Below are 25,401 nucleotides of genomic sequence, written 5' to 3' on the forward strand. Positions count from 1 at the left end.
ATGCTGGGAGCTGTGGTTGTCTGCCTCCTGCTGTTGCATAACTACAGCTCCCAGCATGCCCTTTTTGCATGCTGGGAGCTGTTGCTAAGCAACAGCAGGAGGCTGTCACTCACCTCCTGCTGCTGCTATGGGACACAGGTCAGTCCTGCGCCGCCGCCGCCGCTCCTGGGGCCCCGATGCCAACATTGACACCGGGGATCGGGGGCCCTAGCTCCTGGGGTCCACGTCTCGCACCCTCTCACGTCCTCTGGAAGAGGGGCGGAGCGGGTTGCGGGAGTGACACCCGCAGCAGGCGCCCTGATTGGTCGGCCGGTAAACCGGCTGACGAATCAGGGCGATCGTGAGGTGGCACCAGTGCCACCTCACCCCTGCAGGGTATGGCTGTACGGGGCCATCTCTGACTGCCCCGATCAGCCAGTAATTCCGGGTCACCGGGTCACTGGAGACCCGATTGACCCGGAATCGCCACAGATCGCTGGACTGAATTGTCCAGCGATCTGAGGCCATCGCCGACATTGGGGGGCATAATGACCCCCTGGGCGATATGCAGCGATGCCTGCTGAACGATTTCAGCAGGCATCCGGCTCCGGTCCCCAACTGGCTAGCGGTGGGGACAGGAATTCCTACAGGCGTATGGATACGCCCTCGGTCCTTAAGGACTTGGAATGCAGGGCGTATCCATACGCCCTATGTCCTGAAGAGGTTTAAGGGCAGATATAATTAAATGTATTCCCTGCTCCACTGTATGTCACCTTCTGTGACTGTGGTGGTATTACAATGCAATCCTGCCATCTGCACCATTCCCCGGGAGCCTGGTCAGAAGAGCCAGAGCCTTTCCTGTGGGTGGTAGCAAAGTAAATATATGTTAATTGGGTTCTGGAGACTTCTTGATCCATTGAGCACAGTGTAGGGCCCATTTAATAAAGTGACACAGTGGGTATATGTTTATCCAAGGACATACAGTAAGTGGATCTATTGTATGTAGGGTATGTATGGGAGAAAAAATATAGATGTAGCCCTAATATAATGCTGGTTATCCGTGGATAACGGATGGTTGGTAAATAGATAAGAGCCTGCTCACCTTTGGGTGTTGCGCTAATTTCAGGCGCAACACTGATGTAAGCCTTGAGCAGGTGTCTTTCCGCAGGTACACCGGGAGCAGCTGGCCGTCGGAGCTCCGATTGCTAATTTTACCCCGCCGGTGTAGTGCTGCAGCACCGAAGTTGTCACCCACGGGAAGGTTTAGGAGACCGGTGCCGAGATTCCTACCTCCCACATCTGCTACAGTATTGTATTTAAGGGACACATTATAGACACATGGTACAAAATTGAGTGGCAGAGAATATCTGGGCAATAAATTCTGCAGACAAAAATCAGAAGTCACCATGATGATCTGAACCAGATAAAGAAGAAAAGAGATTGATGTGACTGGTTGTTTATGTTGCCTCTGTTCAGTACTGTAGTCACTGGTATGGTCTGCATTGTAATGAAGGGTGGTTACATTCTTGTTGGTAAAACAACTGTCAGTATATCTTTATTATTACTGGGTAGTCAGGATAGTAGCCAGACTGTGTAATCGATCCCTGTACTAAGCTTTGTTCTGGTGCTATAATAATAAAATGAGCTTAGCCCACACCTGCATTCGCTCAAGTCAAAAATTGAACTTGCACTTCTTACAGTATTGAAGCTGATAATTTCATAAGTAGGCAGACCTACCATCCAGCTTTCCTTCTTCTGTAGTGATCCGGTACAGAGGGCAGATCTGCTGTTCAGATATCAAAAAGCTAATTGGCAGTCCATGTTAGTGCTATATTAGCAGATCTGGGTGAAACTGGAGTCAAGATACAATATTACAGCAGAATTATTAATACAGCTCTGGACTGGTTAGCAATGTGCATGACTAGGGAATGTGGAATTCTAACAGACAAGGAAATTATTCTGTACAGCTCACCTCCACCAGTTTCTGTGCGCGGGTCCACACTCGGCAAAGTGCTGATATTCAATGCAGAAGAACAAACGATGATCCGGCACCAGATATAAGATTTGCAGCTTTATTTTCTCTGTATCAAAATGAGCAAACATCACACAGTAAAACCGACTCCCTCCACAGTCATACGCGTTTCAAGCGCATGCGCGCTCTTCCTCAGTGACGTTGTGGGTCTAACAGGCAAGGATTCTTATTCGTACCTCCACAGGTGAGGAATAATCAATTACCTCCTCTCCGGTCAGGTTACTTATAGCTCCCCGTTAGATCTCACAACTGGGTAGAGACTTTGTATCTTTCAAAACACACATTTAGGTTAAAAAAGAAGGTGTTATAAAATGATAACAACACTGTATTCAACACCATATGCTTGGCAACACATAATTTTCCATCCATAACGTACAATCATTAAATTTCTTGTTCAGTTATCCGATATGCGTGTTACATCAATAATGGAACAACAATTCTACACAGATGATTCGCAGGTATGAAGGGTTTAATCCCTTCAGTTCTCTGCAGAGTCACTGATATCGGCCTCAGCTGTGCAAGGGATTGGGGGAGGGGGATTTCTATTGATATCATTTAAACAGGAATTATGGAGTATGACATTGGGATGCTGGCCATGCCCAGGATTTTCTGTAAAGATGACCAGCGGTGACTTCAGAGTCAGCTCATGTACATAAGATTGCTGAATATTGCTATCTGTTTGGAGCCCATATGCGTGAATTGCAGCACCTCATTAAAGGCACATTGGATACATTTCTTTGGGACTACCACAATCCTCTTTGTTTATATATACTTTAGCATTACAGCATCAACCTGAAGGCAATAGTTCACTGTAAACAGACAGTGAGAAAAAAAATGTATTTACTGTAAACATTGCAGACATTATTCATCTATTGCATGTTTGAAGGCCAAGTGTTACATAAGGCATTCTTACACAGAAGTCTTTATATTCTCATATGGTTTTGGTTGGCGGTTTCTAAAAATGTTATATTCAGATCTTCCGCAACGAACAACAATCTACTGTATTAGCAATATGTGGTATGAATGTTTCTTTGTCTTTAAGTTTTGTCTTGTTTTGTCTTTTTGGTCCAGTATATTTTATATGTATACTAGCTGAGTACCCGGTGTTGCCCTGTTTTTCCTGCCTAATCCTTGTGTGAGAGGAAAAGCAACATAGGAGAAAGTACTTGTCCTCATATCCTCTCCTCATATCTTGACCCCAAATCTCCTCTTGAAATGCCTACCCCAAAACCCCTCCTCATATTCCGACCTCATATCTTGTCCTCATATCCTGTCCTCATATCCCATCCTCAGGTCCCATTCTCACATCCTGTCCACGTATCCCGTCCACATATCTAAACCTCATATCCCATCCTCATATTGTGTTCTCTTATTCCGTTCTCATATCCCAACCTCATATCATGTTCTCTTATTCCGTCCTCATATCTCGACCTTATATCCCGTCCTCACATCCCGTCTTCATATCCCAACCTCATATCCCATCCTCATATCTAATCCTCATATTACGTCCTCAGGTGGGACTGAGTTGTGATGAAGATATCTTCATATCCTGACCTCATATCCTGACCTCATATCCCGCCCTCATATCCCGCCCTCATATCCCATCCTCATATCTAATCCTTATATCCCGTCAACAGGTGGGGCTGAGTTGTGATGAAGATATTGTAAGCCAAAAAAATAGAAGGGGGTGTGGCTTTGTGGGAGTGGGCATGGTTTGCAAGCCAGACTGATGCACAAAAAGGGTAGAAAATGAAAGGGTGTGGCTTAGATTGTGGGTGTGGCTCTGGGGTGTGTCATGCATGGAGGGTGTGGCTTTCAAGCCCGACTGACACATTCACCAGGAGATGCAGAGCTGAGCTTGTGGCATAAGGTACCAGAAGTCCCATGTACTTTCATGGGACTTGAAACAAAAATCCCATTCTTCACATGAAGGTTAGGGTTAATTTATTATTTTATTTGACGAATAAGTAACATGTGAACCAGGTATTATTGAAATATCTCCAGCCATTTGGAAGTTATGCTTGAACATACATTTCCCAAAGATTTGCATGGGACTTTAAACAAAAACTCCAACCCCTGCAAATGGGGGGTAGGTTAGGGTTAAATTAACTATACTATATTTTTAGTGGACATATAAGTAACATATGACCAAGTATTATTGAAATATCTCCAGCTGTTTGGAAGTTATGCAGTAACATATATTTCCCATACACTTGTATGGAACTTTAAACAAAAACCCAGACTCTCGCAAATGGAGGTGGGTGATGGTTAATTTACCTATCCTATGTTTGTAGTTGACATATTAGTAACATGTGTACCAAGTTTCATGTATATATCTTTAGCAGTTTGGAAGAAATGCTGGAATATACACACACACACATACACACACAAATCGACAGACATTTATCAAGCGATTTAGTTAAATTTATTTTACTAAAAATGTCACACAAATGTCACACCTGCAACTACGCGATTGTTCGTAGTAATAATTTTAAAATGGACTACGGGTAGTCTGGTATTTATTAACTGCGACAGTCGCAACTGCGCAAGAAAATGTCGCAACAAGGTTAAAAATTGACTAAATTTACTCCAGCTCAAACATGGAGCAGAAAAAGCTACTACCAAAGTAAAAAAACTAAAAATTGCTTATGTGAAAGAAAATTATCAACAGGCTGAAACCAGTTGATAAATAAGTCACACATAAGCAAAAAAAAAAGTAAGGAAAAAAGTACTAAAAAAAGGAATACATAAGCAAACATTGATAAATGTCCCTCTTTGAGTTTTAGATGTACAGTACAGACCAAAAGTTTGGACACACCTTCTCATTCAGAGTTTTCTTTATTTTCATGACTATGAAAATTGTAGATTCACACTGAAGGCATCAAAACTATGAATTAACACATGTGGAATTATATACATAACAAAAAAGTGTGAAAATATGGTTCTAGACACCTTTTGCTTTGATTACTGCTTTGCACACTCTTGGCATTCTCTTGATGAGCTTCAAGAGGTAGTCTCCTGAAATGGTCTTCCAACAGTCTTGAAGGAGTTCCCAGAGATGCTTAGCACTTGTTGGCCCTTTTTGCCTTCATTCTGCGGTCCAGCTCACTCCAAACCATCTCGATTGGGTTCAGGTCCGGTGACTGTGGAGGCCAGGTCATCTGACGCAGCACCCCATCACTCTCCTTCTTTGTCAAATAGCCCTTACACAGCCTGGAGGTGTGTTTGGGGTCATTGTCCTGTTGAAAAATAAATGATGGTCCAACTAAACACAAACCGGAAGGAATAGCATGCCGCTGCAAGATGCTGTGGTAGCCATGCTGGTTCAGTATGCCTTAAATTTTGAATAAATCCCCAAGTGTCACCAGCAAAGCACCCCCACACCATCACACCTCCTCCTCCACACCAGCACACCTGTGAAGTGAAAACCATTTCAGGTGACTACCTCTTGAAGCTCAACAAGAAAATGCGAAGAGTGTGCAAAGCAGTAATCAAAGCAAAAGGTGACTACTTTGAAGAACCTAGAATATGACATATTTTCAGTTGTTTCACACTTTTTTGTTATGTATATAATTCCACATGTGTTAATTCATAGTTTTAATGCCTTCAATGGGAATCTACAATTTTCATAGTCATGAAAATAAAGAAAACTCTGAATGAAAAGGTGTTTCCAAACGTTTTGTCTGTACTGTATAAACTAGCTGAGTACCTGGTGCTGTCTGGTTTTTCCTACTTTATCCTTGTGGGGGAGGAAAAGCAACGAAGGAGGTAGCTTTTGTACTCATATCCCATCCCTAAAACCTGACCCCATATCCCCTCCTCATATCCCGACCCGAAATCCCCTCCTCATATTCCGACCTCATATCCTGTCCTCATATTTTGTTCTCATATCTCAACCCCATATCCTGTCCCTAATCCCGTCCTCATATCTTGTCCTCATATCCTGTCCCCATATCCTGACCTCATATCCCATTCCTCATATCCCGTCCCCATAGCTAATCATCCTTTCTAATCCTCAGGTGGGGCTGCATTGCATTAAAGATATTGTAAGCTGAAAATAAAAGGGGTGTGGCTTTAAAGGTGGGCGTGTCTTTGTGAGATGGGACATGTGGCATGCAGGGAGGGTATGGCTTACCAGTCGGATTGACCCATTCACCAGGAGAAGCAGAGCGGAGCTTGTGGAGTAAGGCACCAGAAGTCCTATATACTTGCATGGGACTTGAAACAAAAACCCTATCCTTCACATATGGGGGCAGGTTAGGGGTTAATTTAACTATTAAATATTTCTATTTGACATATAAGTAACAAGTGACCAAGTATTATTGAAATATCTTCAGGTGTTTGGAAGTTATGCAGTAACATTTATTTCCTATAGACTTGCATGGGATTTTATATAAAAACCCAGACTCTCGCAAATGGGGGTGGTAAGGGTTAAATTACCTATCCTATGTTTGTTGTTGACATATAATTAACATGTGTGCCAAGTTTCATTGAGTTTTATATATATAGATATAGATTTTGTACTCTATGTATATTTGTTCTTCTTTTCATGGACTTTTAAATAAGACCTGCCAACACTGTCTTCATATTTTATTTGTTTTGTATACTGTATAAAGCACTGTACATCATATACACCAGCAGGTTGGAAGTCCAAACACATATAGGCTTTTCTGCTGGATCCAGTTGCTGACACAGCAGTGGCTATCCGTTACTTGTCAACAGTCCAGATTTTGGCTGAAAACCAGACCATGGTAGGGATGGTGTTTATATAAACCCTGTCCAAAGTAGACCATTTGGGGGCATTGCCTTTGGGTTAAAGGGGTTATCTAGCTTTTCAAAATTGATGACCTATTCGACCTATACTATTGACCTATTTATACCCAGGACTGTATCTATAACAAGGGGGCATCATCTACGTTTAGAGGAAAGAAGGTTTCTACACCAGCACAGATGGGGGTTCTTTACTGTAAGAGCAGTGAGACTGTGGAATTCTCTTCCTGAGGAGTGGTCATGGTGAACTCTGTAAAAGAGTTCAAAACGGGTCTGGATGTATTCTTGGAGAGTAATGACATTGCTGGTTATGGCTACTAGATTTATAAGGACAGAACGTTGATCCAGGGATTTATTCTGACTGCCATGTTTGGAGTCGGGAAGGAATTTTTACCTCTAGTATGACGGTTTTTTGCCTTCCTCTGGATCAACTCAGTAGGGACTCATTAGGGATATAGGTTGAACTTGATGGACTCTGGTCTTTTTTCAACCTCATGAACTATGTTACTATGTTACATTTGATCCGAGGTCATCCATATTGGATCAGCAGGGTTCCAACTCCCAGCACCCCCACTGATCATCCATTTGAAGGGGGCATATTTTAGCAAAAGCCACAGTCTCTTCAATGTTTTCATGTGCGCCTTTCCTGTACATGCTGTACTTTTAGTAGCAGCAGAGCAAGGAACTGCAGCATTCTCCTGTTCACTTGAATGGGTTGATGCTGAAGTTTCTTGCAGCAACGCTACTAAAAGTACATCTGGATGTGTCTGGAGTCCGAGCCGAGCCTGACGATCTAGTATTGACAAATTTTAAGAAGCTGGATAACTCCTGTAGATACCCAGATTTAGCTATTTGGCAAGTATGAGTCAACCATAATAGAGACCATTAGGCTCAACATAGACAACCTTAAGGGCAAATTATTTTCTAGTGGTTGTCTGTCACTAACTATTAGTCTATTAGTTTGAATATGAAAACGGAATAGATTATACTGTAATGCACTTAATAGCGAACAAATGACTTTGTTTTCCCATAGTGTAATAACTTTCACTTTAACTGGCACAAAGTATAATAGATACAGGATCTTATAAAGGGATTCAGCTTGGAAGTTTTTTTTTTTACACAAAATGGGCAAAATAGTATACAATTCACCAGAGGAACACAAAAATAATTGCAACAAATAAACAAAGTCTTCAATTGTGGTGTGGTATTCAGGCTGCATCCCAAGTTGGCTATTGGCCTTTACCTACCTTATATTTAGCATAAACTGGCTTACATGATGGCTTACATGATTTTTTTTTTACTTATATTTGGTTCTGCTGACTTAAAGGGATACTCCGCCCCTAGACATCTTATCCAGGGCATCTAAAATGGCGTATCCACATGTCAGTACATGGGGCAAGGAACGCTGGGAATGCGGGAAAGCAAAGCGGGAAGGGAAGTAGGCGGTATGACCCTAAATCACATGCAGGATGCAGCCTATCAACAGCCAGTCACCCCTGTGATGTCACAACCCTCTACATTCTTCAGCCATTTTGTGGCTCGTGATATCATTCATTACAGTGCATAGAGATAGGACGGATATTGCTGTGTGTGTTACACAGAAAATCTCATTCCAGCAGCATTTCACATCCTAGTCACATCAGCGTTCTGGTGGACAGAGAACAGTGTTTTTGTCACTGAAAAGGATTTTTACTGCAGCCATTAACCTCCCAGTTACCTTCTTCAGCATTGTATTACAGAGAATGGCAGATAGCTGTGTGTTGCCTCATTCATTTCAACAAGCTGCCTCTCCTTCATAAACCTTAGCAGAGGAGGCAAGAAAAAAAAAATTCTGTGTCTTTGTTCCACAACAAATCATCTGCTGGTTATACTAGTCTGTAGACGGTATAATACCCAGCAGTCCATTCATAATAGTCTTTGACAGAGTGAAATTTTGTGTTTAGTACACAGCTTTTTTGTGCTGCAGCATTGTTCTGTACTGCTGGTGTTGGGCAAAAATATATATATTTTTTTAAGTTTACTGTACCACATTTTTCTGCCCTCATAAGTGCATACCACATACGTACATCTAAATTGTTCCTGTTAATCTGTCAAGGGCCTAGATACTGTGAAAGTCCAGGCAAAAGTACTCATCGGCAGGTGTTTTACAAAAATACTGCGTTTTTAATTGTACTGTAAGGCATTTTTCTGCCCTCATAAGTACATACAACATACCTACATCTCTAAGTAGTATACTATTTGTTACCTGCTAATCTGTTGTGGGCCTACATACTGTGAAAGTCCAGGCAAAAGTAATCACCGGCTGGTGTTGTACTCAGATTCTTTTTTAAGTGCACTGTAGCGCATTTTTCTGCCCTCATAAGTGCATACCACATACGTACATCTAAGTAGAGTACTATTTTGTACCTGTTAACCTGTCGTGGGCCTACATACTGAGTAAGTCCAGGCAAAAGTAATCACCGGCTGGTGTTTTACTAAAATACGTTTTTTTAAGCATACTGAACCGCATCTTTCTTCCCTCATGAGTGCATACCTGATACCACATACCTACATCTAAGTGGTGTACTATTTTGTACCTGTTAATCTGTCAAGGGCCTAGATACTCATCGGCTGGTGTTTTACTCCAATACGTTTATTAAACGTACTGTAGAGCATTTTTCTGCTCTCATCAGTGCATACCGCATACGTACATCTAAGTAGTGTACTATTTTGTACCTGTTAATCTGTCAAGGGCCTACATACAGTGAAAGTCCGGCCAAATTACTCATCGGCTGGTGTACTCAGGTACTTTTTTAAGTGTACTGTAGCACATTTTTCTGCCTTCATAATTGCATACCACATACCTACATCTAAGTAGTGTACTATTTTGTACCTGATAATCTATCAAGGGCCTATATACTGTGAAAGGACAGCTAATAGTACACACCTGCTACTGTTCCAGACAAATACTGTTTTATGCATAGTGAATTGTATTGTACTCTCCTGATATACAGAATAAGTATGTCAGGCAGAGTCGTGCCAGGACGTGTACAGTGGAGTGGCAGAGGCCTAAATTCATCATGTGCAGGCATAGGTCGCAGCAGAGTAGGGGCGTGTGGCAGCCGGAGTCGCAGCGAAAGGTCTGAGCTCCCGGTGTTAGCTAGCATTCGTCTCTCGACCAGCAACCCAGCAGCTGTGATTGACCGGTTCACTCAGTCATCCCCTTCATCCTAAGTGACATCCGACATCCCCAATCAACAGTGGGTTCTTCAGACTCAACCCTCACTTGGCATGGACCTCATGTTGCTGCTGCTACCTCAAGGCTCTGTCATTCTGCTGCTCTATGTTCTCCTCATGCTATTGCTACCAGCTCCAGGCTCTGTCATTGTGCTGCCATATGGTCTCCTCATGCTGATGCTGCCACCTCCAGGCTCTTTCATTGTGCTGCTCTAAGGTCTCCTCATGCTAATGCTATCTCCTCCATGCTCTGTCAGGGTGCCACCATATGGTCTCCTCATGCTGATGCTACCACACCAGGCTCTGTCATTGTGCCGCCATATGGTCTCCTCATGCTGATGCTGCCACCTCCAAGCTCTCTAATTGGGCTGCTCTTTGAGCTCCTCATGCTGATGCTGCCACCTCCAGGCTCTCTCAATGTGCTGCTCTATGGTCTCCTCAAGCTGATGCTACTGTCTCCATGCTCTGTCATTGTGCTGCCATATGGTCGCCTCATGTTGATGCTGCCACCTACAGGCTCTCTAATTGTGCTGCTCTATGGTCTCTTCATGCTGATGCTGCCACCTCCAGGCTCTCTAATTGTGTTGCTCTATGGTGTCCTCATGCTGATGCTACCACCTCCAGGCTCTCTTATTGTGTTGCCATGGATACTGCAAAACATAATTAAGGTGCTGGTCCCCAATTTCAGAAATTCCTCTGCATTAGGGTCACTTTCAGGACTCCTGATGCTGCTACTGCCACCTCCAGACTGTCTCATTCAGCCACTATATGTTATCCTCATGCTTCAGCCACCCCAGGCTGTGCCATTCAGCCACTATATGGTCTTCTAATGCTTCAACCAACTCCAGGCTGTGCCACTTAGTCACTATATGGTCTCTTAATGCTGCTACCAACTCCAGGCAGTCATTCAGCCACTATATGGTCTCCTCATACTGATGCCACCTCCAGGCTCTGCCATTGTGCTGCCATGTGACATGTCACTCCTTGTTAAATTTGGTCCTTTGTACCCACACGCCGGGGCCCGGGACACTAAAACTTGGGAGTTAAAATGTTAATTTCTAAATCCTCACTTTCAATTTCAAAATCTTAAATTTCTATTTAAAAAATCTTAAATTTCAGTGGTCTCCTCATGCTTCTGCCAACTCCAGGCTGTGCCATTCAGACACTATATGGTATCCTCATGCTTAAGCCACCTCCAGGCTGTGCCATTCATCCACTGTATGTTTTACTGATGCTTCAGCCACCTACAGGCTGTGCCATTCATCCAATATATGGTTTACTGATGCTTCAGCCAGCTCAAGTCTGTGTCATTCAGCAACTACATGGTTTACTGATGTGAGAGGGTGGCAATGTACAGAGTTGCTGGCTGCTGCACTCTTACCGGTATCGGGCCACAAAGAGTGGTGTCCGATAGAATATAATGGGAGTATAGATAGGAAAAAAATGGCTCGGCAAGGCGCTGCTCAGTATACGGTCAATAAAAGAGGACTCGAGTGGCAAAGGAAAATAAAAACTTTATTGATGTAATAGGGACAACATGTTTCGTCATCCACTGATGTCTTAAATTTTTTTTTTATGGTGGCACTAGCTACCCTAAATCTTCAATTTAAATGTTAAAATTCATCTTTCAATCTTAGGGATTGTGAAGCCCTAGTGTCTACTCATGCTGCTGCCAGCTCAAGGCCATGTTATTCAGCCACTATATGGTCTCCTCATGCTTCATCCACATCCAAGCTGTTTTATTCATCCCCTATATGGTCTCCACGTTGTGTCATTTAGCCACTGTATGGTCTCCTCATGCTGCCAACACCTCCGTACTGTGTCATTCAGCCACTATATGGTCTCCTCATACTGATGCCACCTCCAGGCTCTGTCACTGTGCCACTTTGTGACAGTGATTCTAAAAGCGATGCCTGTAATCTGCATGTTCTTCTGAATAACAGTATTATTTCATTACCCCAACACACTTCATTTGCGTGTTAAAACAAAGCAAAGTGTTCTACACCCCTATTGAAGTCATCTGTAGTCCAGACATATCCGTTTTTAATTTAGATTCCCCGTGAATAAATTTGATCAAACCTAATTTTTTCGAAAAATTTGGCGAATCGGCATATTCACATATAAGAGTGGTTCCAAGAGTCCAAGTCTACAGAATTCACAGTTGGGATACCTCTTCTTTAAGAATATCACACAAACTTTTTAAACAACATACAATTCGACTTGACAGTTATGTATTTACACTCCTTATCTCGGCTGCTTTAGGATAACTATATTCTATGCTTGAGAATGGCGGCGTGATGCTGCTGAAACGTTGTATGTCCTAATAGGTGAATAAACTCTCACTTTCTTGCACTATACCGGTGTGCTGCGAGGATCAATTCTGTTGTTGATTTATCTTCATGGTCTGCGATTGGGACCGTGCCATATGCCTGCCTGCACCCCAGGATACTCTGTATTTATTTGGTGTGCTACTTCCGCAACTTCGTATATTCTATATCAGTGAGCACCTGAAGTGGTCACCTGTAGACACCATCTCTTATCAATCCTAATGCTAAACTTGCTGTGACCCTTACAATGTGCCTTATGGTACTGTATGTAGTCACCAGTTCCCTTACGATCAGTCTCTCAATTTTACCAGCCTCGGCGTCTCTCTTTCTCAATAATCTTTCTCCAGGGTCCACCTTTCTCCAACTCTCACTGTTTCACTCAACTGCAAAATAGATTCTGTGATTGTGTCATCAACTAACACAAGATTGGAAACACATTTGAAAGAATGGTTTGACATCTCCTAATTTATGTGCCAAGGGGTGACTGGTCCCTGTGGGTAAAATTGGCATAAACAATGCTATACAGGTATACAATGGAATTGTAACATCAGGCTCTGGCCATCCACAAAGCACTAATAAATAACTCTAGTTGGGCTGGAGCTGCTGGGAGCTCACCTGTGTCATCTGGGTGTGGTTCTCAGCCCTGTTACCTATCAGAAAGGTGTATCCCTGATCACCTGCCTATATAAGCTAGGAGCAGTGATCAGTTCAATGTCTGTGAAAGGTTATACATTAGCTAACACCTCCTGCTTACCTGGTCTCTTCTCTTGCTCTGCCTTCCTGTACTCTGCTATCTCCTGGTAACAACCTTGGCTAGACTGGCATTGTGTATGCCAGTCTTAGTGTATCTCTGTTAGTTTGTGTATCTCCAGCTGTTCCCCAACTCCTATTTTCTTTGTATTTTATTAGTTTGACAACGCTGACCCAGCACTTAGCAGGGAGGGTTTGTCATTGTGCTTGTCAATCCATCACTTAGGGTGGATAGGCAATAGGTAGGGACAGCGGCTGTGGGTGAGTTAGGGCATTTCTGTGCCCATACGTGACAGGTATAAAACATTACATAAATATTACAATAAAAGCCAGGTACTGTACGTAGACCACCAGAGATAGCAACACACTTCCCAAGACCACCAGGACTTTAATTAGTATGAAATATATTTTTTCCTGTATCCAGTTATGTAAACAGGGGTGAGTCTTATAGTCCATAAGATTCATCTGAGAGATGTGTTTTTATCTGTATTTGATCCGTTTTTGTTAAAGGATTAACTATTTTTGGATGCTAACACTATGTGCTGAATGTAAAAAACAAATAATAACCTGATATAGACATGTGAATTAACCAACAACAGAGGAAGCATTTATGATCAAAAATTATAGCAACATGAACATGTGGAGTATTAAAATAAACTCCATCCACAAAAAAAAAGAGAAAAATAATTTCTCCTTGCTGCATACTTTAGAGAATTTTGTGACGTCACTACAAAAAAAAAAAAAAAATTACTATAATGAGTAGGATTTAGTTCTGGGTTCAAGGATAATTTTCCTGCATTCATTGTAGAATCATACATTGCTGTGATGATGTCCGGTCCTGTTAGCAGGCTTGGAACTAAATACTATTACCCCTGCTCTCAGCATTCACACTCATCCAAGGTGCACATAAACACTTTGCTAGTCTGCTCAGACCTTATTTGTGTTCAGTTCAATTTCACTAACTATCACACTGCTACTGGTTTGTTCTATTCTGTGTATTTCTATTCTGTGTATTTCTTTTTGTCTGTCTATTCCTTGTGTTTTGTATTTTGTTCTGTGCTTGTTAACTCTTTGTGACCTTACGTGTTTCCCTAAACTCCTTATAGTTTTGTTTTTGTTTTGGACCATGTTAATCCCCTGAAACCTTATTCGAGGGCAGGGACTGTCATCCAGTAGTGGATCTGATGTCAAGAGCGGATACCTAAGTAGGCAGGGAAAGTATGCCTGGGTACTTCTCGCTGCCCCAACATGACACTTAAATAAACCTGCCTTTCAAATATTAAATTATGTGTGTTAAAATAACATTAACCACACATAATTGACTATGTACATTAATGGTGCTGTTGGACTCTTCTTTTTCTTTAATCGAGCATGCATACACAAGTAAAAGCTGAACCAACCTCTGCCACTGTTCCACTCATTCTTAATATTGTAGTATTGGAGTATTGTAGGTCCAGAACCAAGTGGTCATTGTTTCTATCCATTTTTGTGCATGCCATAGAATCCTTTAAAAAGTTCCAAAGCCTAGTCAGATTGGTATTGAATTAACAATGTTACACTCCCCTTATCACATTTTTCTGTTGTCATAAATGTTTTAGAAACCATAAGCAACTGTAGACCTGGAGCACTACAATTAGTTGCTAAAATCATGCTTGACAGATGTCAGCACATTGAGAAATGAAGTAACATTAACTCAGATTACCTCAACCCAGGAGTGTCAAGTACTGAGAATTTATGATATTATCTTATGCATCATTCTGTAAAATATAGAGGATGCAATGCTACATTTCATGTCAGAGAAGCTATTATTTTCTAAAGATAAACTATGTGCTTGTAACACCTTCGTGCACACTTCCAGATATTTGGAAATTTGGAAGATTAAATCATTCTTTTGATTAGAACAGGTGTCATATAACAAATTAGTGAAGGACAAACAGAATGAGCGATGTCCTGCCTTCTTGTATTTAGGTAATATCCAAGAACTATTTATTTATGGCACATTTTGATACGTTAGAGTGGCACAACCAGTAAATAACCTCCAAAGATTACACTAAACTAAGCGGAGCTGTCAAGGTGACATATAGGTGTGCTTGAGGACACGGAATGCTAAAGTCATAAAATGGCCATAAAATTTATAGGTAGTGGAACATTAAGAAATTGGACATAATACTGATTAGCTGACTTATTTAAATATGTCTCCTTCAAGTAATCACAGGATTAATAGGTTAAGCTCTCAGCAAGAAGGTTAAGAGGCAAAGTGATCTGAAGCTAAGCTGAATTTTGCTCAGTCTAATTTCAGAGATAAAGAAGTACATCCATTGACAAAGTAAAGTCATTTTGTATAAAAATATGAAGATTATTTCCACTTTAAGATGGTAATTCTTTTAAGCACCTTGTTTGTCTACTGAATTTTTCTGACAAACATGGAACATTTGTTATGACAATATATGACAAAATATTGACCATTCCATTTAAAAATATTAGAGTTTATAGAAATGTGACTGTACCCTTTTCATTTCCTGATTTCCATAATTATTTGTTCCTTATAAATGGTTAAATTGCTCTAATATAAAAGCCTGAATAAGTTGACAATAGAAATGAATAATGGCTCAGTGATTGGTACTGTTACCATATAACACTGAGTCCTTAGGTCAAATAAGTCTACGAGAAAAAACTGTATGTTTATGTGAGAGATTGATCAATGTAATAAGTGAACATGTTATGCCTTATGAATAGTGCACAAGCAACTTGTTAAGGCAAAGGAAATCTATCTATCTATCCTGTGCAGCGGGGGCATATGTATATTAAAAGCGCTGTGGGGGGGGCAAGACATATAGCGCTGCAGGGGGGCAGACATATAGCCTGTATATATCTAGCTTCCCAGCGCATTTATAATATCCCCCCGCCCCCCCCCCCCCCCCCCCGCAGTGTATTAATAAACATATGACCCTGGTAGGCACATTTATAAATATATACCCCCCACAGCGTATGTATAATGTGCCCCCCGCAGCGGATTTGTCATAGTATGCCACTGCAATGCTATATGTAAAAAGTATATCTAGCAGCAGCGCATCGGGCCAACAGCCGGATGGCCCGATGAGGTTGATACAATACTTTTCATACATAGCGCTGCGGTGGCTATATATCATGCCCCCCACAGCACTTTTAATATAGCTATAGCCCCCGCTACCACTCACAATGTTCATTTTAAAAACCCCACTGGGAGCCCTAAATGGCTCCTTAGTACAGGCCATTTAAAAATGAAAGTAGAAACACGGGATACATCGCAGGGTTGCGGATCATGCTGCCCGCTCCCTTGCTTAATAACTTCCGATCGCATGAGGTCTCAGAAGTGAGATCCGGTGCTATCAATCCCTCAGCCCCTGTACTACAACCCCCATCATGTAACAGACTCTGTTCCATGATGGGGGTAGTAGTACAAGCACTAATATAGTCTTCCCAGCCACCCGCAGACTCCTGCAGCTGGGGGAACTACTACTCTCATCATAGAAACAAGTCTGTTCCATGATGGGAGTAGTAGTCCCACAACACTGCAGGAAACTGCTGATTTCACCTCTTCTGAGCATGCTGAGAAGTAATAAAGGATAATATAAACCGGGGCAAACGAATGACATTTCATGTTCATCCGTTTGCAATAAACTTCAATGTCGTTTTTCACCCGTTATTTTTGATGGCCAAAACAATTCTGCATTCAATGTATTTTGCCCATCAAAAATAACGGAATAAAAACCAAACGGGTTCAAACAGGTGATAAAGGACTGTAAAAAAAATCCCAATGAGATCAATGGGATCCTTTTACAGCCATTTGCAGCCTGTTTGCAAAAGTAGTAAATGGATTGCAGAATGGGCATTTTTTTGACAGGAGCTGGCGGCATTGTGAATGAGCCCCAAGTTGCATTACTGAAAGAAATGAACTTTGTACAATATTCACATTTTTTGAGTTTCACCTGTAGATAAAGAGCCTGTAGGAGTTAGGGAGCACACGTTGAGAATTTGCCTTTAGCAAATCTGTCATGAATTTTATTGTACTGGATCTGCTGGGGCATAACTAGAATCCTGTGGGCTTTCTCTCGGTCCAAAATATTTTTTTAAATTGAGTTCTATTGCTATTTTCTTTCCACTATAGCGTCAATATATTTCTATCTATAGAGCTGTGTAAGGGCTAATTTTTCCTAGTTTCTTTTTAAAACATTGTGGGGTACATACATTTGGTAAATTTGTGCTAAATGAGGTGACCCATATATAGCAATTCTGGCTATTTTTGGCCAATAACTATTCAACCTAATTCTGCCATATACATGCTAATACATGTGAAACACTTTTCGTTTCAACTCTAAAATCACAATGACTCACCATAACCAGTGGGGATTGTAGCATGAGCAGTAAACAAAGTGGCATGGGACACCAACTGCTCCAGACACCATAAACCTAGTTATGAAGTGTTTTTAAAGGGGTACTCCACCCTTAGACATCCTTTCCCCTATGCAATGGATAGGGGATAGGATTTCTGATCGTGGGAATCCTGTGATCTCTGTGCAGCACCTGGCATTCGTTTAGAATGCTGGGTGAGGTTGGCAGGGTTGTGATGTCTCAGCCACGCCCCTCGGGACATCACACCATGCCCCCTCCCATAGGCTTGCATGCCCCGGCTGTGACGTCACAACCCCACTGCCTGCTCCAAGCGTTCAGAACAAAATGTTCCAAACATTGAGACAGAGGAGTACCCACTTAGGGTAGGGTCACATATACCGCATTTTGCTGTGTATTTGCTGCTGCATATTTTGGGGAGATTTATCAAAACCTGTGGAGAGAAAATGTTGACCAGTTGCCCATAGCAACCAATCAGATTGCTTCTTTTATTTCTCAGAAGCCTTGTTTAGAATGAAAGAGGTAATCTGATTGGTTGCAATGGGCAACTGGTCAACTTTTCCTCTCCACAGGTTTTGATAAATCTCCCCCAATGTGTAGCAAAATCAGCTGTAATTTGCTACTTATTGACTTCAATAGGTAGGAAAATACACAGCAGGAAATATTCAGCAAAATACAGCACATGTGACCTTATCTATATTAGCACTTTATTGAATATCCCCTCTTTACATTTAATAAAAAATGTCACTGTACCTTATCCCTTCCAGCATTTGGAGGACTTATCTCAGGGCTGTATGTGAGCATTCAGCGCCATCTGCGTCCCCTTAGGCAGAGAAAGATGCCCAGGGTAGGAACAGGACAGCATTAAAACCTACAAATCCAAGCTGAACTTGCAGCAGCCGCATCCTGTGTGCTCGATCTGTGCACTTTCTATGAGCATTTCTTCACTTTATTCATGGTGGCAGCACATACAAATCCTGCCTGTGAGGGGGAGGTGCTGAAGGGGGAAGTGCTGATATCCACTTCCTGCTGCTTCCTGCCTGCAATTTGGTGAAGTAGGGGGCGGGGATATTAAGCCCAAGCCCGACCCCCCTGTCACATGGGCCCCATAGCAGTCATAGTGTGATCTGCCTCTATGGGTGCCATGCCACTGGATCCATGCAAAGATTAGATCTATTGTCAATCTATGAAACTAATCCATGGTTTCCATTTTGATTAGATGATGATAATGAATATCCTAATTGTGATATTTTCCATTGTATATGAGAATAGTTGCAGAAACCCCATTCATTTACATAGAAGACAGATTGAGATCTTTTGTGGCTTTTAGCACAGATTTTATGTCAGTTCCTCAACCAGTGAACAATGTGAAAATATAAATCAAATAAGGATGCGTAATGTAACACTCACGTTTCTGAAGACAGGAACTCTGGTGTATGTGGATCTGCTGGACCTGTGTGACAGATGACTCAGACCATACCAGGGAGTGGAGTCTAAGGTGCTGCTGTTTTCACCAGTGCCTGCCGCAAAGCGGGCTGGACTTGCAGCTGCAGGCGTCACCCAGGCCGCTACCCCTGGCACGGCTCGACCACACAGGCGGCTGAGGAGATGTGAGGCACAGAAGGGATGAGGCAATTTGTAGTCTGGATAGCAGAAGGTCAGGGCAAGCGGCACAGTAGCGTAGTCAGGACGTAGCAGGAGTTCAGTAGCCAGGCAGTAGGCAGGCGGCAGAGGAGCAAGGTCAAGTCACAAAAGCAGAAGATCTGGTAGATGGCAAGGCAATACAATGGAACACTTTCTCTAGGGCACAAGGCAACAAAGATCCGGCAGAGAACTTAGGAGGGTGGAGGAATTTATAAACAAACCACAGGTGGATTACACTAATCAGCGTACTGGCCCTTTAAATCTAAAAGCTCTGGTGCACGCATGCCCTAAGGGAAGGGGACACGCGCATCGGAGCAGAGAGATGGAAGCAAAGACAAAAGAAACACCTGGAGAGTGACCAGCAGAAGGTAACGGAACCATGCGCTCACGGCCAGCATGTGTGGCCGAAGCGCATAGTGTACCAGTACCCCCCTTTGGTCTCCCCCTCCTTTTATGAGAGAGAAAACTCCTGAGAAGGTCACGGTCTAGGATATTCTCCTCAGGTTCCCAAGATCTCTCCTCAGGACCGTAACCCTCGCAGTCGACCAAAAAAAAATTGTTTACATTTTTTGCAACAAGAATTTGACGGGGGCCGAGCTTTGAACAGGGGATCTTGAAGCGGATGTATTTGGATGAAAGCCACACCATGTCACCAGGAGAGAAGGACGGAGGAGGTCTTCTACCTTTATCCTCTTGCGCCTTCATGCGTGAAGAAGCCTGGGACAACGACCATCGGGCCTGTTGCCAGATGGTGGAGAAGTCACAGACCAGCTCATCAACAGCAGGCACACCGGAGGAGACTGGAAGAGGAAGAGTAGAACGGAGATGGCGTCTGTAGACAACAAAAAAGGGAGACGACCTCGTGGACTCGGAATCCTTAAGATTATATGAGAGTTCAGCCCAGGGAAGAAGGTCGACCCAATCATCTTGCCGAGCTGAAACAAAAGGCTGAAGATAAGTCTTAAGGATTTGATTAACCCTCTCCACCTGACCGTTGGACTGAGGGTGGTAGGCCGAGGAGAAGTCCAGATTGATGTCCAGATGGTTACAAAGGGATTGCCAGAATTTAGAGACCTCGATCCGAAACGATATGATGAGGAAGACCATGTAAACGAAAGACATGCAGCAAGAAGTACTTTGCCAGCTGCGGGGCAGAAGGAAGACCTGGTAGAGGAATGAAATGAGCCATCTTGGAAAACCGATCTACCACGACCCAGATGACAGAGTTATTATGAGAAGGTGGCAAATCGGTGATGAAATCCATGGCGATATGGGACCAGGGAGTCTCTGGAATGGGTAAAGGCTCTAAGAGTCCTGCAGGGCTTTGTCGAGGAGTTTTGTCACGGGCACATGTTACACAGGACCGAACAAAATCAGAAACATCACGTTCAAGATGGGGCCACGAGTAGTGCCGGGAAATAAGAAGTAGGGTCTTGCGTATTCAAGGATGTCCTGCTGTCAGGAAGAATTACCCCATTTCAGGACCTTGTGTCTCAATCTGGCAGGCACAAAGGATTTTCCCAGAGGAACTTGCTGAATCTCTGCAGGAGCGGCAGGAATCAAACGGTCAAGAGGAATAATATGCCTAGGCATTAGGTCCAAACCAATGACATCAGAGGACCCGGAGAGAGGATCAGCCCTGATGTTCTTGTCTGCTGGACAGAAGTGAATGTAGAAGTTGAACCTGGAAAAGAACAGTGACCATCTTGCCTGGTGGGGGTTCAAACGCTGAGCAGACTGAAGGTATAGAAGATTCTTATGATCGGAGTAGATGCTGACCGGATGAGAAGAACCTTCCAATAAATGTCGCCATTCTTCCAAAGCTAGCTTGATAGCGAGAAGTTCACGATCTCCAGTGGAGTAATTAGGCTCAGCAGGAGAGAAAGTCTTGGAGAAGAACCCACAAGTTACACTCTTGCCCTTGGCGTTTTTTTTTAAGCGCTGCGGAATCTGTAGGCGCTATATAAATAAATTATTAATATTATTATTATTTTCTGAGTGAGAACGGCACCCACTCCAATAGATGAGGCATCAACCTCCAAAGCAAAGGGCCTCTCTGGATCAGGTCTTGTAAGCATGGGAGCAGAGGCAAAGGCAGACTTTAAACGGGAGAAGGCCTTTTCAGCCTCTTGAGGCCAAGATTTAGGAATATATGCCTTTTTAGTGAGAGCCACAATAGAGGCAACCAAGGATGAAAAATGTGGGATAAACTGACGATAATAGTTAGCAATCCCAGAAAGTGTTGAGTAGCACATAGGCGCAAACGACGAGGCCAATCCAATACTGCAGACAACTTATCTGCATCCATCTGCAGGCCCTGATGAGAGACAATGTAGCCAAGAAAAGGAAGACTAGATTTCTCGAACAGGCATTTCTCCAGTTTGGCGTAGAGATGATTCTTCCGTAGTCGCTGAAGAACCAGACAAACATGAGTACGATGCTCCTCTAGGTTGGAAGAGAAGATCAGGATGTCATCTAGGTATACGACAACACAGGTGTAGAGAAGATCACGGAAGATATCATTGATGAACTCTTGAAAAACAGCTGGAGCATTGCAGAGCATTGCAGAGACCAAAATGCATTACTCAAAATGTCCGTCACGAGTATTGAAGGCCGTTTTCCATTCATCTCCCTTGCGGATACGAAGAGGTTATATGCACCGCGTAAGTCCAACTTGGAGAAGACCTTGTAGACAGTCAAAACGTTCGGAGATAAGAGGTAGAGGGTAAAGGATCTTGACCGTGGTTTTGTTAAGTCCCCTGTAGTCAATGTATGGACGGAGTGAACCATCCTTCTTCCCTACTAAGAAGAAACCTGCTCCAGCAGGTTTCTTCTTAGTACGGATTTACCTATAAATCCCTTTTGGAGATTCTCCTGGATATAGTCAGCCATGCTTTTGATCTCAGGAACTGAAAGAGGGAATATCCTACCACGAGGAGGAGTGGTACCAGGCAGAAGATCAGTAGGGCAGTCGTAAGGACGATGTGGAGGCAAATCTTGGTAAGGTGGCGGCAGGCCAGGTAAAGGAGGAAGACGAGAAACAAGTTTACGCAGAAAAAGTTGGAGGCAAAAATGTTGACAGGATTGTCCCCAGCAAATTATTTATCCAGTTCTCCAATCCAGTTGCGGGAAATGATGTTGCAGCCAAGGAAGGCCAAGAAGAATCTGAGAAGTACAGTGTGGTAGAACATAGAATTCAATCTTTTTTTTTTCAAAGTATATCTTTATTGAATTTTTTCACAGATAAACAAAGTAGAACAGAAAATATAGCGTCCTACATTGCCTTCGCACATTAATGTGTTTTGGGTGGTCCAAGAGCCTCAAGGGTCAAGCAAGGAGCAAAAAGCAAACAGGACAGTGTTTCCGAACAAAATACTGAGCATCATTAAACATGTCAATATTATAACATAAGTAAACTCTGCGGAAAAGTTCTAAGGCCATCCAACAAAGATACGAAAAAGCATATCCCACGAGGCATTTGTGTGCAGTCAGGCGGTCGTGCACTTCGGGGTACCAAGTGAATGCTCAGGGAGCCACTAGACGCGCTATCTATGGGTATATTAGAGATCTAGATAAGTGAAGGTAGAAAGTGGAAGTGTAGGTACGAAATAGGAAGAGGGAAGTAGAGAAAGAAGAGAAGGGGCGGGGGGAGGGGGATGGGAAAGATGAGAGGGAGGAGGGTGAAAAAAGATCCAGAGGAGGAAGGGGCAGAGAGATGAAGGAAAGATAGGAGGGTAGGGAGAGAAGGAAAGGTCTAGGAAGGAGTGTGTGCTTACCTCTCGGAGTAGACGAACTGGGAAACCCCAGGACACCACAGCGGAACCAACACGAGCAATTGAGTAGCTCAAAACAGTGTGGACCCTACTAGTCAGATAAATGGAGGGTCCTGAAGTCTGTGGAGGACATGAAGTTCGTCCATGGCCTCCAGACAGCATTGAACCTTTCCAGTTGTTTTTTGGAGTCAGCTTGGAGTTCCTCCATCCTGTGAATGTGAGAAACCTCCCGAAGCCAGGACGAGACAGAAGGTGGAGTGGACGATTTCCATAACCGAGGGATGACCACCCTAGCCACTATTAGGAGATGTAGAAGTAATTTTATGGATGAGTTTGGTAGGGAGGTCGGGGGAATGGAAAGGAGGATCAGCTTAGGCGTTTTAGGGATCGGATGGGTAAGTATTTTGGATAGAATGTCAAGGACCTGTGACCAAAAGGGAATCAGGGCTGGACATTCAAGCCAGACATGTGTCATGGTGCCACCAGGGTCGCCACAGCGCCAGCAGACGTCCGGGACATTGGGATACAAACGAGCTAAAAGGGAGGGCACCCGGTACCACCGAGTGAGAATTTGAGACCCTACTCTCGAACGCTGCCCATTGTTTCTCGAGCCTATTATGAAAGCTATCTAGCACTCTAGTTAGAACCGTAGCCAAGTAGTAAGCGGTGAAGTCAGGCAGCGCTAGTCCACCTTTCTCCTGTCGTCTAATTAAGATCTGTCTGGCCAGGCGGGGGTGTCGGTGCACCCAGACAAAGTCCTTCTGCAGCACAGTGACCTCTCGTAAGAATGAGCGGGGCAGTGCAATCGTGATACCCGAGAACAGATACAGTAGTCGTGGGAGTACGTTCATCTTGAACACATTAATCCTACCCAACCAGGAGAAGTCCCTGCGCTCCCATCTGGACAGGTCGGAGCGCAGCGTTTGAAGAAAGCGTGGGAAGTTGAGGCGGTATGTGTCGGCTAGTTCTGAAGGGACTTGAATGCCTAGATATTGTAATGAATGGGGTTGCCATTTGAACGGGTATGAAGCTTGTAGGGATCGGATGATGTGTTGAGGTATAGTAATGTTCAGTGCCTCACATTTCGAGGGGTTGAGTTTGTAGTTACTGACCTCTGAAAATCTGAGTATCACAGCTAATAGAGAGGGCAATGAAATTAACGGGGAGGACAAGAACAGTAATAAATCGTCGGCGTATGCCAAGCATTTGTAATGGCACCGCGGCAATGAAACTCTGCGTATATCAGGGTGCTGTCTAATGTCTATAAGCAAGTGTTCCATACAGAGAACATACAAAAGTGGGGATAAGGGACAGCCCTGACGCGTGCCATTACAAAAGGGGAAACTGTCGGAGAGTTGGCCATTAATGCGGAGCTGGGCTTTAGGGTTATCATACAAGGCCATGATCCGGTGTCGCATGGAGTCACCCAGGCCAATTTGGGCGAGCGAGGCTGATAGGAAGTCCCAGTCCACCCTATCAAAGGCCTTCTCCGCATCGAGAGACAAGAGCAAGAGCGGAATCAATCTTTTTTTATGCGATACTCCCACTTGCATGACGAGAGATTCAGTACGAAAGTGAACCTTACAGCCCAGATTTTGTCCATTAACAGAGGAGATGAACAAGGGCTTGGCAAGTCGAGTAAGGGGAAGATGATACTTGTGGACTAAAGCCGCATCAATAAAGTCACCTGCAGATCTGGAATCCAAAAATGCTGTAGCGCTGAAGGAAGACTTGGCTGAAGCGAAGACTTGTACAGGAATAGTTAAGCATGGAGAGGTAGTATTCACACACAGGGACGCCTCTCCCACGTACCCTAGGTGCGGGCGAATTGTGCAGTCCTTGAGAAAGTGCTCCGGGCTAGCACAATACAAGCACAAATTCTCATTGTGTCGTCGTGACCTCTCCTGTTGTGTAAGACAAGAACGATCTGCTTGTATAACCTCTACGGAAAGAGGCACAAGACACAGAAGAGGTGGACATTGGAACACAGGTGTCAGGCGGGCAGATTCCCTCTCAAAGCGCAATTCTTCCTGTCTTTCAGCAAAACGCACATCAATGCTTTAATCCTGCTTGACAGTCCTTTTTTGATTGTGGCACACAAGGCCTCTTCATTCCAGGCAAGTTCAGAGGCTAGAATGCGGAATTGAACTACGTAGTCACCAACGGTAGAATTCCCTTGACAGAGGTTCAGCAACGCCGTCTCAGCTGAAGAGGCACGTGCGGGTTCCTCAAAGAAATTGCGAAATTCTGCCAAGAATGCCGACAAATTTGAGGATACTGGATCACAACGGTCCCAAATAGTGTTGAGCGACAAAGCCCATATTGGAATTCGCGATATTTCGTGAAAATATGGCCGAAAATTTGCATATGCAAAAATGAGCAGAATTTTTTTTTGCATATGCGAAAATTAACATATGCGAACATTTGCATATGCGAAAATTTGCATAAGCAAAATTTCACAAATGCGAAAATTTGTACGCTAGTCTCACACAGTACTATTAGAGCCTTCTTTACACCACTC

General features: G+C 43.4%; 2 protein-coding genes across 2 annotated transcripts in view; one reads left to right on the forward strand and one right to left on the reverse strand.

Moving 5' to 3' along the window:
- Positions 1 to 2,041, reverse strand: part of WDR72 (WD repeat domain 72) — a 362,110-nt gene extending 360,069 nt beyond the window's left edge. Inside the window, exon 1 of the mRNA XM_056572344.1 lies at positions 1,952 to 2,041. The gene's annotated coding sequence lies outside the window, so the exon portion shown is untranslated. The remainder of the gene's footprint in view (positions 1 to 1,951) is intronic.
- Positions 1 to 25,401, forward strand: part of LOC130368547 (protein unc-13 homolog B-like) — a 350,187-nt gene that overhangs the window by 1,644 nt on the left and 323,142 nt on the right. The window lies entirely within an intron of this gene.

Source organism: Hyla sarda, chromosome 4, assembly GCF_029499605.1.
Source record: "Hyla sarda isolate aHylSar1 chromosome 4, aHylSar1.hap1, whole genome shotgun sequence".
NCBI classification, from domain to species: domain Eukaryota; kingdom Metazoa; phylum Chordata; class Amphibia; order Anura; family Hylidae; genus Hyla; species Hyla sarda.